General features: G+C 46.6%; 2 pseudogenes; one reads left to right on the top strand and one right to left on the bottom strand.

Annotated features, from left to right (window-relative positions):
- Nucleotides 1–1,424: 1,424 nt before the first annotated feature.
- LOC119317109 overlaps nt 1,425–16,922 on the top strand; it is a 31,750-nt pseudogene continuing 16,252 nt past the window's right edge.
- LOC119317118 lies at nt 8,700–15,297 on the bottom strand (annotated as a pseudogene).

Below are 16,922 nucleotides of genomic sequence, written 5' to 3'. Positions count from 1 at the left end.
CGCAAAGGAAAAAAAAACTAAAAACGCGTTTTTTCCCTTTTCGAAAGAGGCATGCCCGTGCCTCTCGCGAAAGCATGGCCATGCCTCTCGCGGAAGCAAAATTGTGCCTCTCGCTAAAGAAAAAAACAGAAAACATATTTTTTTTCTTTCCGAAAGCGAAAGCACAACCGTGCCTCTTGCGGAAGCAAAACCGTGCTTCTCACGAAAGGAAAAAAAAACAAAAAATGCGTTTTTTTCCCTTTTCGAAAGAGGAACGCCCGTGCCTCTCGCGAAAGCACAACCGTGCCTCTCGTGGAAGCAAAATCGTGCCTCTCACGAAAGGAAAAAAAATAAAAAATACGTTTTTTCCGTTTCCAAGAGGCACGGCCGTGCCTCTCACGAAAGCAGAACCGTGCCTCTCGCGAAAAAATGTGTTTTTTTGCGCAAAAATATATATTTTTTGGTCGAAAAGCTCGGGAAGAGCGGTGGAAAACCAAAACGTCAAAAAACTCCAAAAAACCGTTTAAAAAGCCAAAAACGCGTGCGGAAATATAAAAAAGACAAAATACGGAGGGAGCGCCCAGAGCGCGACACGTGGCGAATGGCTGAGAGCGCGCCAAGCGGCGCTGATCGTTGCGAGGCTCCCGAAGGAGCGCTCGTTAATTAGTTGCTCCCCTCATTACTTTGTTTTTTTGCTAGAATCAAATCTCGTTGCGTTAATGGTTTGCGCGGCCTGGATGGCATTTTGGGGCCCTAAAAATTTTTGCCTGGCCATCGGACGGCGACACTTAGTAGATGCTCGCTTGATGATATTACTCCGCTAACATCTCGTCGTCGCGTCCAATAATTATAGGATTACATGCAGTCATGCACCAGCTAATTCACCCAAATGTCCAAAACTACAGAGGGTGATAGACAGTACTGCAACAATAATATGGGATTTCTGGTTTTCGTTAGCTGCGTAACAAACCTAGAAGGAGAAAGTGCCGATTAGAAAAATACGAAAATGTTTGGCCATTCGCATGGAGGCCCACATGTGAGTGAAGAAATCCCATGACCCCATCCGTCCAGCAGCATCCTCTTTTATTAATAAATGTTCGCTGGACGATACTAATCCCCTAACGTTGCATGCAACCCAATCTAGAAATATCGAAATGTCTATTGTCATTAAAATAAAAGGTTCACTTGGGGGCCCACACGTGAGTGAGTGGACTCATATCCATGGATCTTTTTTTCCCCGCACCACGTCGCTTCTTGTTCCCCATAACAATCGTCTTTTTTTTCAACTAAAAAAACAAGCAATCGTCTTTTCCACTGCTCAAAAAAAGCAATCGTCTTTTCCGAAAGAAAAAATCGAATTAGTTCCCCACACCCACACTGACAGCACTATAGAATCATATTCCCACCCATTCATAAGCTTTGCTGCTTCCAGATCTCCCGAATTTCTCACAACTCCCACGCATCCGCGCTGCCACGACTTCCCTGGAGCTACCGCCGTCTTCGCCGGAGCCGCCCAGACTCCGGGGCTGCTGCTGCCCCTGTCGTCCCCTGCGCCGGTCAGGCTCTGGGGCTTCTGCTGCTGCCGCTACAGCGCCGGAGCTACTCGGCGTCCACGTGCCGGTGAGGACGAGCCGTGAAGGTGCCCTGTTCCGAGGTTGTTCCAACTAATCAGGTAACTATGGTTGCAAGATTGGATTTTTCTTGTGATTATTCGTTGAAGAATAGATGCAATACACATGCCTTGCTCAGACCATTCTCTTCTTCATCGATTTCTGCAGTGCACTTGTCTTGGTGGAGTTTCTTCCGAGCGTTGTAATGGCGGAGTTGGTGGTCACCATGGCGATCGAGCCATTGGTGTCCAAGCTGTTGGACAAGGCATCCAGCAACCTCCTGGACCAGTACAATGTGATGGAGGGAATGGAGGAGCAGCAGAAGACTCTCAAACGCAAGCTTCCGGCCATCCTTGACGTCATCGCCGACGCCGAATGAGGCGAATGAAGTGTTCGATGAATTCAAGTACGAAGCATTCCGCCGTGAAGCAAAGAAAAAGGGCCACTACAAAGAGCTTGGCTTCGATGTGATAAAACTCTCCCCTGCTCACAACCATGTTGCATCCCGTTACAAAATGGGTCGCAAGCTTTGCCTGATTCTACAAGCCATTGAGGTCCTCATAGCAGAGATGCAGGTCTTTGGGTTCAAGTATCAACCGCAGCCGCCGGTGTCCAAGGAGTGGAGGCAGACCGATTATATTATCACCGACCCGCAAGAAATTGCCAGCAAATCTAAAGACAAAGATAAGGCGGAAATTGTTGGTACACTACTTCGTCAAGCTAGTAATGCAGATCTCGCAGTGGTTGCCATCGTTGGAATGGGGGGCATTGGTAAGACCATATTAGCACAACTCATATATAATGAACCTGGAATTCAGAAGCATTTCCAGTTGTTGTTGTGGGTATGTATACCTTTGGTGTGAACTTCCTGGCCAAGAGTATAGTTGAAGCATCTCCCAAGAAAAATGATGATACAGACAAACCACCACTAGAGAGACTTCAGAAATTGGTCAGCGGGCAGAGGTATCTCCTTGTATTGGATGATGTCTGGAATAGAGAGGTCCATAAGTGGGAAAGGCTGAAGGACCATCTTAAGCATGGTGGCATGGGTAGTGCGGTGCTAACGACAACTCGTGATAAAGGATTTGCTGACATTATGGGTGCAGATACCCACCTTCTCAGTGGTTTGGAGGATAGATTCTTAAGGGAAATTATTGAGGCTGCATCATTCAGTTCCGAAAAAAAAGCCTCCTGAGCTAGTCAAGATGGTTGATCAGATTGTGAACAGATGTAGTGGCTCTCCTTTAGCTGCAAGTGCACTAGGCTCTATACTTCGTACTAAGACCAGCGTGAAAGAATGGAAGGCTATAGCATTTAGAAGCAGCATTTGCACTGATGAAACTGGAATCTTGCCAATACTCAAGCTTAGCTACAACGACTTGCCATCGCACATGAAGCAGTGCTTTGCTTTTTCTGCTATATTTCCGAAGGATTACAAGATTAATGTGGCGAAGCTGATCCAACTACGAATCGCAAACGACTTTATCTCGGAACACAAGGAAGATAGTCTTGAACCATTGGACAACTTATTTTCGATGAGCTTGCCTCAAGGTCATTCTTCATGGATATAGAGAAAAGTAAAAAAGACTGGGATTATTATTCCAGAAATACATGTAAAATCCATGATCTTATGCATGATATTGCGATGTCTCTTATGGAAAAGGAATGTGTTGTTGCAACTATGAAACCAAGTCAAATCGAGTTGCTTCCAGATACTGCTCGGCATTCATTTTTGTCATGTGAAGAAACAAAAAGTATTTTAAATGATTCTATGGAGAAAGGATCCCCATCTATCCAAACCCTGATATGCGACAGTTATGTGCAACGCCCATTGCAGCACCTATCAAAATACAACTCTTTGCGTGCCTTGAAGCTTTGGATAAGAACAAAATCATTTCCGCTGAAACCAAAGTATCTGCCTCACCTGAGGTACCTTGATCTCTCGTACAGTAATATCAAAGCACTTCCAGAAGATATAAGTATTCTATATAACCTACAAACGTTGGACCTTTCCTACTGCTCTTGTCTTGATCGACTTCCAAGGCAAATGAAGTATATGGTTTCCATCCGTCACCTCTACACTCAAGGATGTCCGGAGTTGAAGAGTATGCTTCCAGAACTTGGAAAACTCACAAAGCTGCAGACGCTCACATGTTTTGTAGCAGCAGTTACTGGCCCTTATTGCAGTGATGTTGGAGAGCTGCATGATTTGATCCTTGGTGGTCAGCTAGAGCTATGTCAGGTAGAGAATGTTACAGAAGCAGAGGCAAAAGTTTCAAATCTTGGAAATAAGAAGGATCTTAGAGAACTTACATTAAGATGGACTTCTATTTGCGAGAGCAAGGTGCTCGACAATTTCGATCCTCGTGATATGCTGCAGGTTCTCATAATAGATTCCTATGGAGGAAAGCGCATGGGTATGTTGCAAAACATGGTCGAGATCCATCTTTTTCATTGTGAAAGATTGCAATTTTTGTTCGGATTTGGTACAATCTTCACTTTTCTAAAATTGAAGGTGCCTATGCTAGAACATCTGTTGGGTTTTGAGGGATGGTGGGAAGTAAATGAGAGGCAAGAACAGACAATATTTCCTGTGCTTGAGAAGTTGTTTATTAGTAATTGTGAAAGTTGGTAACCTGAAGCACCATTGCTGCAAGGAACTTGTGGTGAAGGTGGCTATACATTGGCACACTCAGCGTTTCCTGCCTTAAAGGTGCTCAAAATGAAAAACTTGGAGAGCTTTCAAAGATGGGATGCAGTCGAAGAGAGTAAAGGAGAACATATATTGTTTCCTCAGCTTGAGAAACTATCAATTCAGAAATGCATGAAGCTGATAAATTTACCTGAAGCACCATTGCTTCAAGAACCATGTAGTGGAGGTGGTTATAGATTGCTACGATCAGCCTTTCCTGCCTTAAAGGTGCTCAAAATGAAACGCTTGGAGAGCTTTCAGAGATGGGATGCTGCTGCCGAAGGTGAACAATTTTTTTTTTCACAGCTTGAAAAACTATCAGTTCAGAAATGCCCAATGCTAATAGATTTACCCGAGGCACCAAAAATCAGTGTGCTGGAAACTAAAGATTGCAAGCAAGAGATCTTCCATTTTGTGGACAAATATTTGTCTTCACTAACCAATCTGATACTGAAGCTAGAATACAAAGAAACAACATTCAGAGGCTGAGTGCACTTCAGTTGTGCCCGTGGACAGCAAGGACAAATGGAACCAGAAATCCCCTATTATAGTTATGAAGTTAATATGTTGCAACTCATTCTTTGGAGCACGTGCACTAGAGCCATGGGACTATTTTGTACACCTTGAAAAGTTGGAATCATCTGGAATATTGGAGGAAATCAAAAGTATCCTGGTAACATTTACCGACTATAAATCTGTATTGGCTCATGATACTGAAAATAGAGTGTTGTGTACACTATTCCAGAGAGAAGTAAAGGACGGGGGAGAGAGCCTCATGGTGAAAGTCGAGAAAGAGCATTACATCCATGAAAAAGATTTGTGGATTGAAAATGAAGAATTTTTCAGTTATTCAATCAAAAAGCACTCGACAAATCTACCGTCAGTTGCTATTGTCTGTAAGTGATTTCTTTCTATAATTTAAGTCTCTAGCTCAGCTTGTTCATTGCCTGTTATTATACTCACTATATTCTTTTGTGTGGTATTATGCAGAATGAAGATTTTTGAATTGAAAAGAGCTGGAGTCTATGGCATTGGGTTCATTGACCCAAATACCGTTAATGAAGAAGTGTTGAGAAGGAACCCTAAAGACACTGGGAAAATGCTTCTAAGGTTTTTGAAGGCCCTAAAGTACAAACCAGAAATACTTTTACCTTGGAACTTCCAGTGAGTGTTATTGTCTTGTACTATAAATTCTATTTTTTGCTTATATATATATATATATATATATATATATATATATATATATATATATATATATATATATATATATATATACTCGATGTTAAGTGTAGTTGATGAGTTATGCATGCCCGCTTATACAAATCGTGTGCGTAGCTACCACTGGATCCTTCTAATCATTAGAGTTCACGATGAAACTGTTGAAGCACTGGACTCGCTAAGTAAAGACCCTGAAGATTACATAGCATTCGTTGCTCGAAAGACAATTTCAATCATTTATGCACTATGCCGGCTTCTTTATTAGTTCATTTCCTGATATCAAGTAAGTAATAACTCCTTTATTCATTTTGTTTGCCGGGCAGGGTTTGGAAACGTTCCATCAAAGAGGTCACCGGTGAATGGAAACCAGAGTTGAGATGGTGAAATCCCAAGGTAATTAAGTAGTATTAGCTACGTCCGTGCATCTCTTTAATTCTAGTTTCAATTCCATTGTCATGCTTCATTATTATCTTATTGAATTCTATTCTTGTAAAGTGCATGGGGCAGACACAGGGGATTAATCTATGTGCATATTACGTTTGCGGGAACATTCGCTTTATCACCGAAAGCAGCAAGAGTGCAAGAGATCTTTGGGTACGTAAACACCATTCATATTTTTTTTCATGATCTAAGACATATACACACAACTAACATGCATATTCATATTGATCTCCTTCTTTATATATAGATGACGCAGATGCGGGATCAACTCCTACCAACGGACCGCATACGAGCAATTCCAGAGGAAATTGCGGGATTTTTGCTTCAGCAGGTCATATCTCCCGACGGAGAATACCATTACCCGTTCCGCAAATGATCTGCAAATTGTGCGAGAAATTATATGATATATGATGATTGCTTGTACGAGAAATTTTATGATATATAATCGGTTCTATGATAAATTTTATTATATATGCATAACGTGTACAGTGTATAGTAGCGTAAAATACTTTTGAATTGAAAAAGTATTAAATGAAAAACACAAAATGAAAATCAAAAATAAACAATAAACACTAAACCCCTAAACCTTTAGTCCCCTGCCCTGGCGCGCGCTGCCAACCACGTGGCCAGGGTTTAGTCCCGGTTCGTAGCCAACCGGGACTAAAGGCTTGAACCCTTTAGTCTCTATACTTTAATCCCGGTTGGGCCCTTTCCAGCCGGGACTAATGGCATGTTTTCTACTAGTATGTGGTTTCAACATTTGTTAGCGTCGATGGAGATATGACTAGCCGCAATCAAAATTTTGGTCCCCGCTAGTAGGAGGACCACGTCACGGTCCGTGAACGAGGTGGAGTTGAGAAGTACATGCATATGCTTCCTGTCGGGGTGACCCCACCCTCTGAGTCTGAGTCAGGTATCGATAATCCCAAGCTGATAATCCAAAACAATCTTATCTCGTGGTCGTGGATCGTGTTGTTAGGGGAAACACGACCCAGTACATTGGCTGCAATGTCAAGTCACCTAGAGTGACAGCCTGGCCATTGACTAGTCAACCACGGCATCTTCCAAGTTGTGGTACGCATGTGCTACAACAAGTGGGAGGACCATTGTGGTGCTAACAGTGAGTAGACGGAACAGGAAACACAAAATGCAAAAAGACCCTGCCACTTGTCTTTATGGTATAAGTTTTTATAGTATAAGTTTTTTTTCAAGACTTTCATGGATAGCCCCCTTCCTCAAGATACTTCCCTCTTCTTCTCCACCGCGCGTCTCATGTCCTTCTCCACCAAATACACTGCCACTACATACTCCGATCTCCATCCGCCACCACCACCATGGCTGGAAACTCCTTCTGTTGGTCCCCTCCGCCAATCCAAAGCGCAGATACATGCCTCACGCTGCACAACGGATACTCCTCCCACCCCTCCTCCTCCCTTGGCGGAGTCTTCACCCGCGACGAGCCCGACATCCCAAGGCCGGTGCCATCGCAGAGGAAGTGTGTCGGCATGTGGCAACGGTGGTGCGGAACCTGGGTCACCGAGATAACCAACCGGCACACCCACGAGAAGATTTGGAGGAAGTATAGACGTATCTCGACTCTTATCAGATGGCGAAGCAGGTGGCCTACACCTATGACCGCGAGTCGAGGCGCTTCCATAGCGCGGATGCACACCTCAACTTCCACGACGGCTGCCCGACGCGCCGGATTTGGGGCCGTCGATCCCCAGGTGGCCACCACACGCCAAATTCGGGAGGACCGCGAGGCACATTTGCGTCTCAAGAGGGAGTGCGCCGAAGAGGATTACATGTAGTCGCTCTGTCGGAAGTTCCCGCATCGAGTCGAGGACGAGGGCGTCGCGTTATAGGCGTACCAGGCGGCGCGTCGAGGAGCACTGCCGCACGTGAAGATGAGACGCGGGAGCCGCACATCAAGGAGGAGTGATGCTATGGGCGATTTCGTGTGGGGCCGTCCGGTGATGATGGGCCCTCCGGTGTGGAGCCGTCTACCGGGCCACCATTCATCGACCTCACCGACCGCAACCACAGTGAGGACTCCGATTTCTACGCCGGAGTTGATTGTAAGGGGCGAGGGCCTAGTGCACCTAGTGCACCGATAGTGAGTACTCCCTCCATTCCAAAATATAAGTCGTTTTTAGCTTTTTCACTATTGACTACATACAGAGTGAAATTAGTGAATCTATACACTAAATTAAATACGTCTAGATGCATATGAATCTGGGAAAATAGAGAAATGCTAAAACATCTTATATTTAGCAATGGAGGAGTAGTTGAATAGGTTGTACTTTAAAGTATTAGGTCTAGTTTGAACTAGTTTTAGGTAGTATGATCTAGTTTGAATCAAGTTTGTAGTTGTTTTGGAACTTGTTTGAATGAAATTTCAATGAAAAAATATACTCCTCTAAAGTATAAGGAGTGCAATTGATGTTAAGCTCCTCCAAATTTTGAGGGATCGGCTAGATATGCCCATAGAGGAAAGTATAGGAAAGAAATAGATGTGTAACAAGTATAATAGAATTGATAGTCAAGTACACAAGCACGAGATAGATTATTGGCGTGAAACAAATTACTGGCTCATGTGGTGAATAAAGTCACAAATACTCCCTCCGTCGGAAAATACTTGTCATTAAAATGGACAAAAAGGGATGCATCTAGAACACTAAAATACATCTAGATACATCCCCTTTTAGTCATTTTGATGACAAGTATTTCCGGATGGAGGGAGTACTACTTAAATCATTAAACAACATAACCATATTACATTAATAATATCTTGAGGTGCCAAGTGCTCATCAGTTCCCTCTCATACATTTTTGTTTCTCCAATAGTTGGCAGCTCTTCCGTTCATAGTTGCAAATTTAGTTACCTCAAGCATTTTTTAAGGAGATGTATCCGTTGTTGATCATCCACTCCATACTCCAGTGGTTGCTAACATGCTTGTACGACCAGTAAGCCCATCCAAATGTGGCTTTCCGATACACAGCCATCTGAGCATTTGCACACCGTTGGAAGTCTTCCTTCGAAGCACCCTTTACCTTCCACTCAGCCACCCATTCACCTGTACAAAACAAGACATGCATCAGTTATTCTGGACCTACTTTTCACGTGAAACACTAAAGTTCATGCTGGAACCGTGCATGATCAAACGATGATCTAACTATCACAGACTTACCAACAAAAGTGAGAGGGCCATCTGGCCTTGTCATGGTGCTGAGATCACCGGCGATCTCTTTGTTGACGTAATCGATGTTCTGCTCCACATTGGATTTGTCTAACTTGGGTTCGAAGACCAGGTAGGGATGCCCGTCAAGGACGGTTCTGCTGAACGGTGTGGCAAAATCGACGAGCTCGTCCCAATGCCCTGCAATTCGGTTGGACATGATCACATAGGCCGTAGGCGAGTGCTTCCTAACAGCGTTGTAGCCCTGTTGGTAGTATCTTTTTAAGCTATCTAGGGACACGCCAGGAGCCACTGGCTCATTCATCAACTCCACCGCCAGGAGGCCTGATCTCCTGGCATACCTGTATGTACATCAAATGGGAATAAGGTTAGCAGGGAGATCGAATTACCCGGCTACTTTGCTTGATCTGAAAACATAAAAACCATATTTTCATAAGTAAAATAATAATAACAGATTGTTAAACAGAGACCTTGCTGCGAGGAAATCGATGACTTGCACTGTTTCCGCAATGTTGGAGTCTCCCCAGGTCCGCGAGCCATCCCTACTACCGCCATGCTCCCAGGGGTTCTGCGCCCCAGGTGCTGCATGTAAGTCTATGATCACGCCAATATTGTGCCTCCTGCTCATACATATTCAACAAAAACATGTAATTTCCCCAAAAGAAGTCCAATAAAAACATTCAATTTTGTTGAAGACTACATATGTATCTATGTACGTACTCTGCCCATGTGAACGCGTTGTCCAAGGCTTGCAAAGAGCCTCCGACGAATGGTGCTGGAGGGTTGGGGTCGCTGGCGATCCACCACCCGACTGGGATCCTCACTGCATTAAGGCCGTTTGCCGCCATGAAAGCGAAGTCGCGTTCCACGATATATGTGCTCCGGTGGTCCTGTCAACCATATATGGAATCAACGAACTTGAAGTACAAGAATGATTGATACTTATCATGTGAGTTAAAGAAAATTCTACATCAAGATCACTTGAACTTTCTGCCACTAATATATAGCTATACGCTATATCTAGGAAAATTATGGAGAAAATAAAAGAGGTCTTTCAGCATACGTACATTCATGACCTGTGTAGCCATATCTTTGCCATAGCCATTGCAGATCTGGTACTCCCCTTGCAGCGCCTGCCCGACGATGGTCACCGCAAACACGGAGGGGTCTTCGTCGCCCCATTTCGTGCTCTTGATGAAGTCGGCCGTCACCGAACCATCTTTGTTTGCCTACCGTGCCAGAATTGGAAGATATGTAAATTTGATGAATCTAAGTAGGGTGTTTTTTCTTTCATGAAAGATAACCTTCGATGCAACTCGTGGTTGTAATAGTCATTGTCAATGAAAGAGTAGGTAACTTTGCCACTGATCTGTCGTGCAATCAACTACTACTAATGAGTGGAGTATTAAGTTAACTTACCTGTAAGAAGGACCCATTGGGTGCTCTGATCCTCATCTTATTGTTGTCAGCGTCATTGCGCACCAGCTGGAACGTCTCCGACTGCCCCGGCATGGAGGCCGTGGCCACCACATTAACGCCGGCCACGGTCACGAATTGGTTGTTGAACACCTTAAAGTTGAAGGTGTTCTCGTCGATACGCCAGAGCTTGAAGGTCTCCCAGTCGGAGGCCGAGGGACGATTGGCGACAAGTGCCCCGCCGCCCCCATTCTCGGCAGCCAGAAACCCCTTCTGTGCCATGGACTTGAACTGCACACGCGTGCTATCCTGATCCATCGATCCAAACCGGAAGAAATTAAGCAAGATGGGATAAACATGACATTACAACCAGACGAAGGAAACTACTAGGTGAATTACTTACCAGGAGGTCTTTGTTGGGGATGCCATCGAAGAGGGAGGGCAGCCCCTTGACGATGGTCACCGCAAACACAGAGGGGTCATCGTCACCCCATGTCGTGCTCTCGCCGAAGTTGGCCGTCAATGAACCATCCTTGTTTGCCTGTGCTGCCAGGAATGGAACAGATTGATGACTCATACTAGTTAGGTTATGTCTAGCCGATCCCTCAAAATTTAGCCACCTTATATGCGTCCTTATACTTTAGAGGAGTATATTTGCTTCTCTAAAAAAAATGTGGTTTCCAACCGGTCACGTATATTTTGCGGATCAAACAATTTATTCAACTTACGCATTTCATCAAACACTTCTATGACATGTGAGTGGCAATTTAATTGCATCTGCACAATGTTCTGAGACAAGGCGAGGCATAATTGAAATAGAGATCTCGTCAATCTTTTAAATAGTGGATAATAGCAAATAGAGGCAACCCTCAAAATGGGGCTATAGCGGGCTAAATCGTAGCTAAATGAGGCTATAGCGGAAAATTGTACATGGATTCCGTTGGCGACAACACGTTTGAACGTTATAGAGGGCTATTTAAAACTATGGATCTAGTACAAGACATACTGAAAACAAACCTTCATGTGATACAATCAGATACTGGCCCATGCGCTATGTGCAGGCGTGGGTGGGGGGGGGGGGGCAAGAGATCCTGCCGAGCTCGGCGACTGCATGCTGTTGGAGTTGCCGGCGGGAGCATCCTGAGGAGAGGAGGATCCACACGAGGATTTCTGCGCACCATTGCAGCTCGTCGTGCTGCTCGACCTCATAGTACGCGGTGGAAGCGGGCGTTCATGGTTGTGCACAAGCCTCACCGCCCGAGGACCTCCTCCTCCACTACTATACCAGTACACCATGAACCCAGATATCGTGGTGCTCCTACAAGAATCCTGTTGCTGCTCATGGCGCCCTTACGATGGACGGGACGCCATCGTCCAACGAGGCCCTACATAGCGGGCTTAGCACCAAGAAGGGGTAGTGGCGTGAAGCTCCACACGCGGTCAGAGCGGAACGGGGGTCTACTAGCAAGAGTAGTAGTCGAGCAGGGCATGGGGATTTGAGAGGGGATGGCGGCGAGTATTGGAGAGGAGAAGTCACCGGCGAAGTCATGGTGCACGGCGAGGTCACCCGAGGTCGCCGACTTGCCAGGTCGACATGACGGGAGTTCACGTGAACGGAGCCCCTGAATTTTTCCTCCATCTCTACAGTGGCTGAGTATATTTAAGAGCGGGTGAGGTGTTGGAGAAAAAATTTAACAAACCTAAACGTTTTGAGGAATAGGCTAGGTGGAGTTTAAATTAGTAAAACGAAATTTTTACTCCACTAAATGATTATAAGTGATCATCTAGAGATGGCCTTACATCGTGAAAAGATAAGTAACTTCGTATGCAACTTGCGGTTGGAATAGTCATAGCCAATGAATAAAAGATACTCACTTAGCTTGCTAGTTACTGCATGGCTCCCTCATGCCATTATTAGTATGTCCTCAGAATGAGGACAACTACTACTACTGAGTGGAGAATTAAGTTAAGTTACCTGCACGAAGGACCCATTAGGTGCTTTGATCCTCATCATATTCTTGTTTCGCACCAGCTTAAACGTCTCCGATGGACCCGGCATGGAGGCCGTGGCCACCACATTAACGCCGACGATGGTCACAGACTGGTTGCTGAACACTTTGAGGTTGAAGGTGTTCTGGTCGATCTGCCACAGCTTGAAGGTCTCCCGGCTGGAGGCTGAGGCCCGGTTGGCGACCAGTGCCGCCCCGCCGCCATTCTCGGCGGCCACGAACGCGTTCTGCGTCACGGACCTGAGTTGCAGCTGCGTGCCATCCTGCTTCATCGATCCAGACCGACATAAATCAAGCAAGAGTTGTCGAACCTGAAATGACAACCAGACGAAAGAAACATCTTTGTGAATTCTTTTCTTACCAGGAGGTCTTTGTTGGGGATGTCGTCGAAGAGGGAGGGTAGATCCTTGACGATGGTCACCACAAACACGGAGGGATCGTCGTCACCCCATGTCGTCGTGCTCTCGCTGAAGTCGGCCGTCATCGAGCCATCTTTGTTTGCCTGTCGTGTCAGCAATGAAGATGTGTAACATTGATGACTCTTAGTAGGTTTTTCTCATGGAAGATAACCTTCAATGCAACTTGCGGTTGTAATTGTCATAGTCATTGAAAGAGTAGCAAACTTTGCCACAGTTCGGTCGTGCAATGAATGAAGAGGTCACCTAGTACTACTGAATGGAGTATTAAGTTAATTTACCTGCAAGAGGAACCCATTGGGTGCTCTGATCCTCATCCTATTCTTGTCGACGTTGCCAGCTGGAACGTCTCCGATTGACCCGGTGTGGAGGCCGTGGCCACGACATTAACGCCGGCGAGGGTCACGAACTGGTTGCTAAACACCTTGAGGTTGAAGTTGTTTTGGTTGATCGGATGGAGCTTAAAGGTCTCCCAGCCGGAGGCCGAGGAGCGACTGGCAAATAGCGCCGCCCCGCCGCCATCCTCGGCGGCGACGAACGCGTTTTGCGTCACGGACTTGAGTTGCAGCTGCGTGTCATCCTGCTCCATCGATCGACCCGCATAAATTAGGCAAGATGAAATTTGTGTGGCGTTGCACGCAGCAGACAAGGGAAACAAGTAGGGTTAATCATTACCATGAGGTTGTTGTTTGGGATGCCACCGAAGAGGGACCGCAGAATCCAGCCATCGGTGATGATGGTCACCACAAACACGGAGGAGTCGTCATCGCCCCATGTCGTGCTCTCGCCAAAGTCCGCCGTCACCGTACCATCTTTGTTTGCCTGCCGTGCCAGCAATGGAAGATATGTAATTTTGATGAATCTTAGTAGGGTTTTTCTTTCATGAAAGATAACCTTCTATGCAACTTGTGGTTGTAATTGTCATTGTTAATGAGGGAGTAGGTAACTTCGACATTGATCCGTCTTGCCATCAATGAAGAGGTCAACTACTAGTACTAAGTGGAGTATTAAGTTAAGTTACCTGCAAGAACGACCCATTGGGTGCTCTGATCCTCATTCTATCCTTGTCAGCGTTGTTGCGTACCAGCTGGAACGTCTCCGACTGCCCCGCTGTGGAGGCTGTGGCCACCACATTAACGCCGGCAACGGTCACGAACTGGTTGTTGAACACCTTGAAGTTGAACGTGTTCTTGTCGATCCTCCAAAGCTTGAAGGTCTCCCAGCTGGAGGCCGAGGCCCGGTTGGCGACAAGTGTCGCCCCACCACCATTCTCGGCGGCCACGAACGCATTCTGCGTCACGGACCTGAACTGTAGTTGTGTGCCATCCTGCTCCATTGATCCAAACCAACATAAATTAAGCAAGAGTTGATGAACATGACATGACAACCAGATGAAGGAAACATCTTGGTGAATTATTTTGTTACCAGGAGGTCTTTGTTGAGTATGTCGTCGAAGAGGGAGGGCAGCTCCTTGACGATGGTCACCACAAACACGGAGGGGTCGTCATTGCCCCATGTCGTCGCCCTCTCGCGGAAGTCGGCCGTCACCGAACCATCTTTGTTTGCCTATCGTGCCAGCAGTGAATATATGTAACATTGATGACTCTTGGAAGGTTTTTTTTCATGAAAGATAACCTTCAATGCAACTTGCAGTTGTAACAGTCATTGTCAATGAAAGAGTAGACAACTTTGCCACTTATCCATGGTGCAATGAATGAAGAGGTCAACTAGTACTACTGGGTGGAGTATTAAGTTAATTTACCTGTAAGAGGGACCCATTGGGTGCTCTGATCCTTATCCTATTCTGGTCAGCATCGTTGCGGACCAGCTGGAACGACTGAACTGGTGTGGAGGCCGTGGCCACGACATTAACGCCGGCGACGGTGACGAACTGGTTGCTAAACACCTTGAAGTTGAAGGTGTTCTGGTTGATCCGATAGAGCTTGAAGGTCTCCCAGCCTGAGGCCGAGGAACGGTTGGCGACCAGTGCCGCACCGCCGCCATTCTCGGCAGCCACGAACGCGTTCTGCGTCACGGACTTGAACTGCAGCTGCGTGCCATCCTGCTCCATCGATGGACCGGAATAAACCAAGATAATGAGGATGGCATTCCACCCAAACGAGCGAAACAGCTAGGTGATCGAATTCATTACCAGGAGATCTTTGTTGGGGAGGCCATCGAAGAGGGAGGGCAGAATCCAGCCCTCGGTGACGAGCCAGTTTCCGAGGTTCACCGACCGGATGGGGGGACGAGGAGAAGCCGGGTTCGCCATTTTCGCTACTACAGCAGTTTCTCTTTGATGTGGTCTTCTTGCTAGTCTGGTCGGTCTCGCTTAAGTAGGAGATGTTTAAGTGGGTGGGAGAACCTCCATGTGGGCGCAAGTTGGGCTACTAAACTGTGTCAGAAGAGGCCACTTGGTTTATACTACAAGTGTGAACTACTCAACTATATGCGTTGCGTGAACCGCTCGACCACTCCAACTATATTCCTTTTTTCCGATTGGCCTGCCTTACCCGGCGGCGTACGCGTCTGCTCTACTACTCCGCTCGCCAGAAAATTGTACTCCCTCTGATCCTAAATAATTCGCGTACGTTATAATATGAGTGATTCATTTCCATCGAAATTTAAAACGGATTGGAGGGAGTCAATCATTTCTGCAGTTGAGATCCGTATGAGCCACTATAGCCAATTCATTTCATAGCAGGAGATTCAACAGTGAATAACCTAAATTCCAATTCGGAGTATATATAATTTTAGGGTTTGTTAGATATGTTGATTTTTGTAGAATCGCTTGTAGGTTTTGGGTGGTTGATCCGTGGATTACACAGTCAGGATTAAGGGGTTAAGCCTGAAGTCGCCCCCACCCTATCAAAATGTCAATTGTCAAGTAAGATAATAAATTGGATATGTATTGTAATTTATCTCCTATATTCATTTGTATTTTTTAAGATACTAATTAACTATTGTTAGTTTCCTAGGTAGTATCAGTTTTCTTCCATCGCCAATGTGCCCGCAACCAGGCCGCCTAATACCGAGCCGGGAGCACAAACCACTGACGCAGTCTTCTGTGAACCCATCTTCAGGATAGATCAACGCAAACACCTTGTCAGGCCAGGTGTGGACACGCCACGACGCCAGACAACACAACCGATCTGCGCACGTTCATCATCATGCATCCAACGCCGAGAAACTGTTGCTCCGTGCCGCCAAGACCTGTCGTCGTCGACACGGTAGATGTCATGCCACACCACTTCCTTGCCCTCCCAGCCAGCCCTGCTCCAAAACGATGCCCTCAGGAGGGAGAACGGCACATAACGTCGTCATGGTTCGATCCGGTAGACCCAAATCTAGAGTTTCCCCACGAGCAGTCCGAGCGAAGGGGCGAGAGCTGCAAGGATGATGCCTTCCACAAGGTAGCGCCACATACACGCCGTCATCATCCGCCACGACCGTAGTGGGCTCGGTTTTCACGGCCAGTCCCACCACATCGATTTCGAAACTAACTGTATCTGAGCGGAGCTGTGCCATGGAGGTGCATAGCCGCCGAAACTCCAGCAGAGGCCCTGCAGCAGCCCCTCGCCGGCCCTCTATGCGCCACCGTCCGGCTAACCACACTGGTGACGGATCTGGGCGGGGATCAGATCCACGGCTCACCACCACCGACCATATCCAGAACGGCTGCCGAAGATCGCTCCCCCGCGTTGTTGTTGTCCATGGAGGAGATGGTCGCCGCCGCATGGCCAGGGACACCGCCCCAACCGCCGTACGCATGCATCTCCAGGGGCACCGCCCCGGCCGCACCCAAGAGCCACCGCCACAAACTACCAGCCCAAACACCTTTGACGCAGCAGGGGAGAAGCGGATGGAGGTTGGAGGCACTAGGGTTTGAGACACCTGCGTACGCCCTGGGGAGCGCATGCGAGGGGTATCACCAGATGTGTC

Source organism: Triticum dicoccoides, chromosome 1B (assembly GCF_002162155.2).
Source record: "Triticum dicoccoides isolate Atlit2015 ecotype Zavitan chromosome 1B, WEW_v2.0, whole genome shotgun sequence".
Taxonomy (NCBI): Eukaryota; Viridiplantae; Streptophyta; class Magnoliopsida; order Poales; family Poaceae; genus Triticum; species Triticum dicoccoides.
The sequence above is the reverse complement of the archived record's forward strand: the minus strand, read 5'-3'. Positions and strand labels throughout refer to the sequence as shown.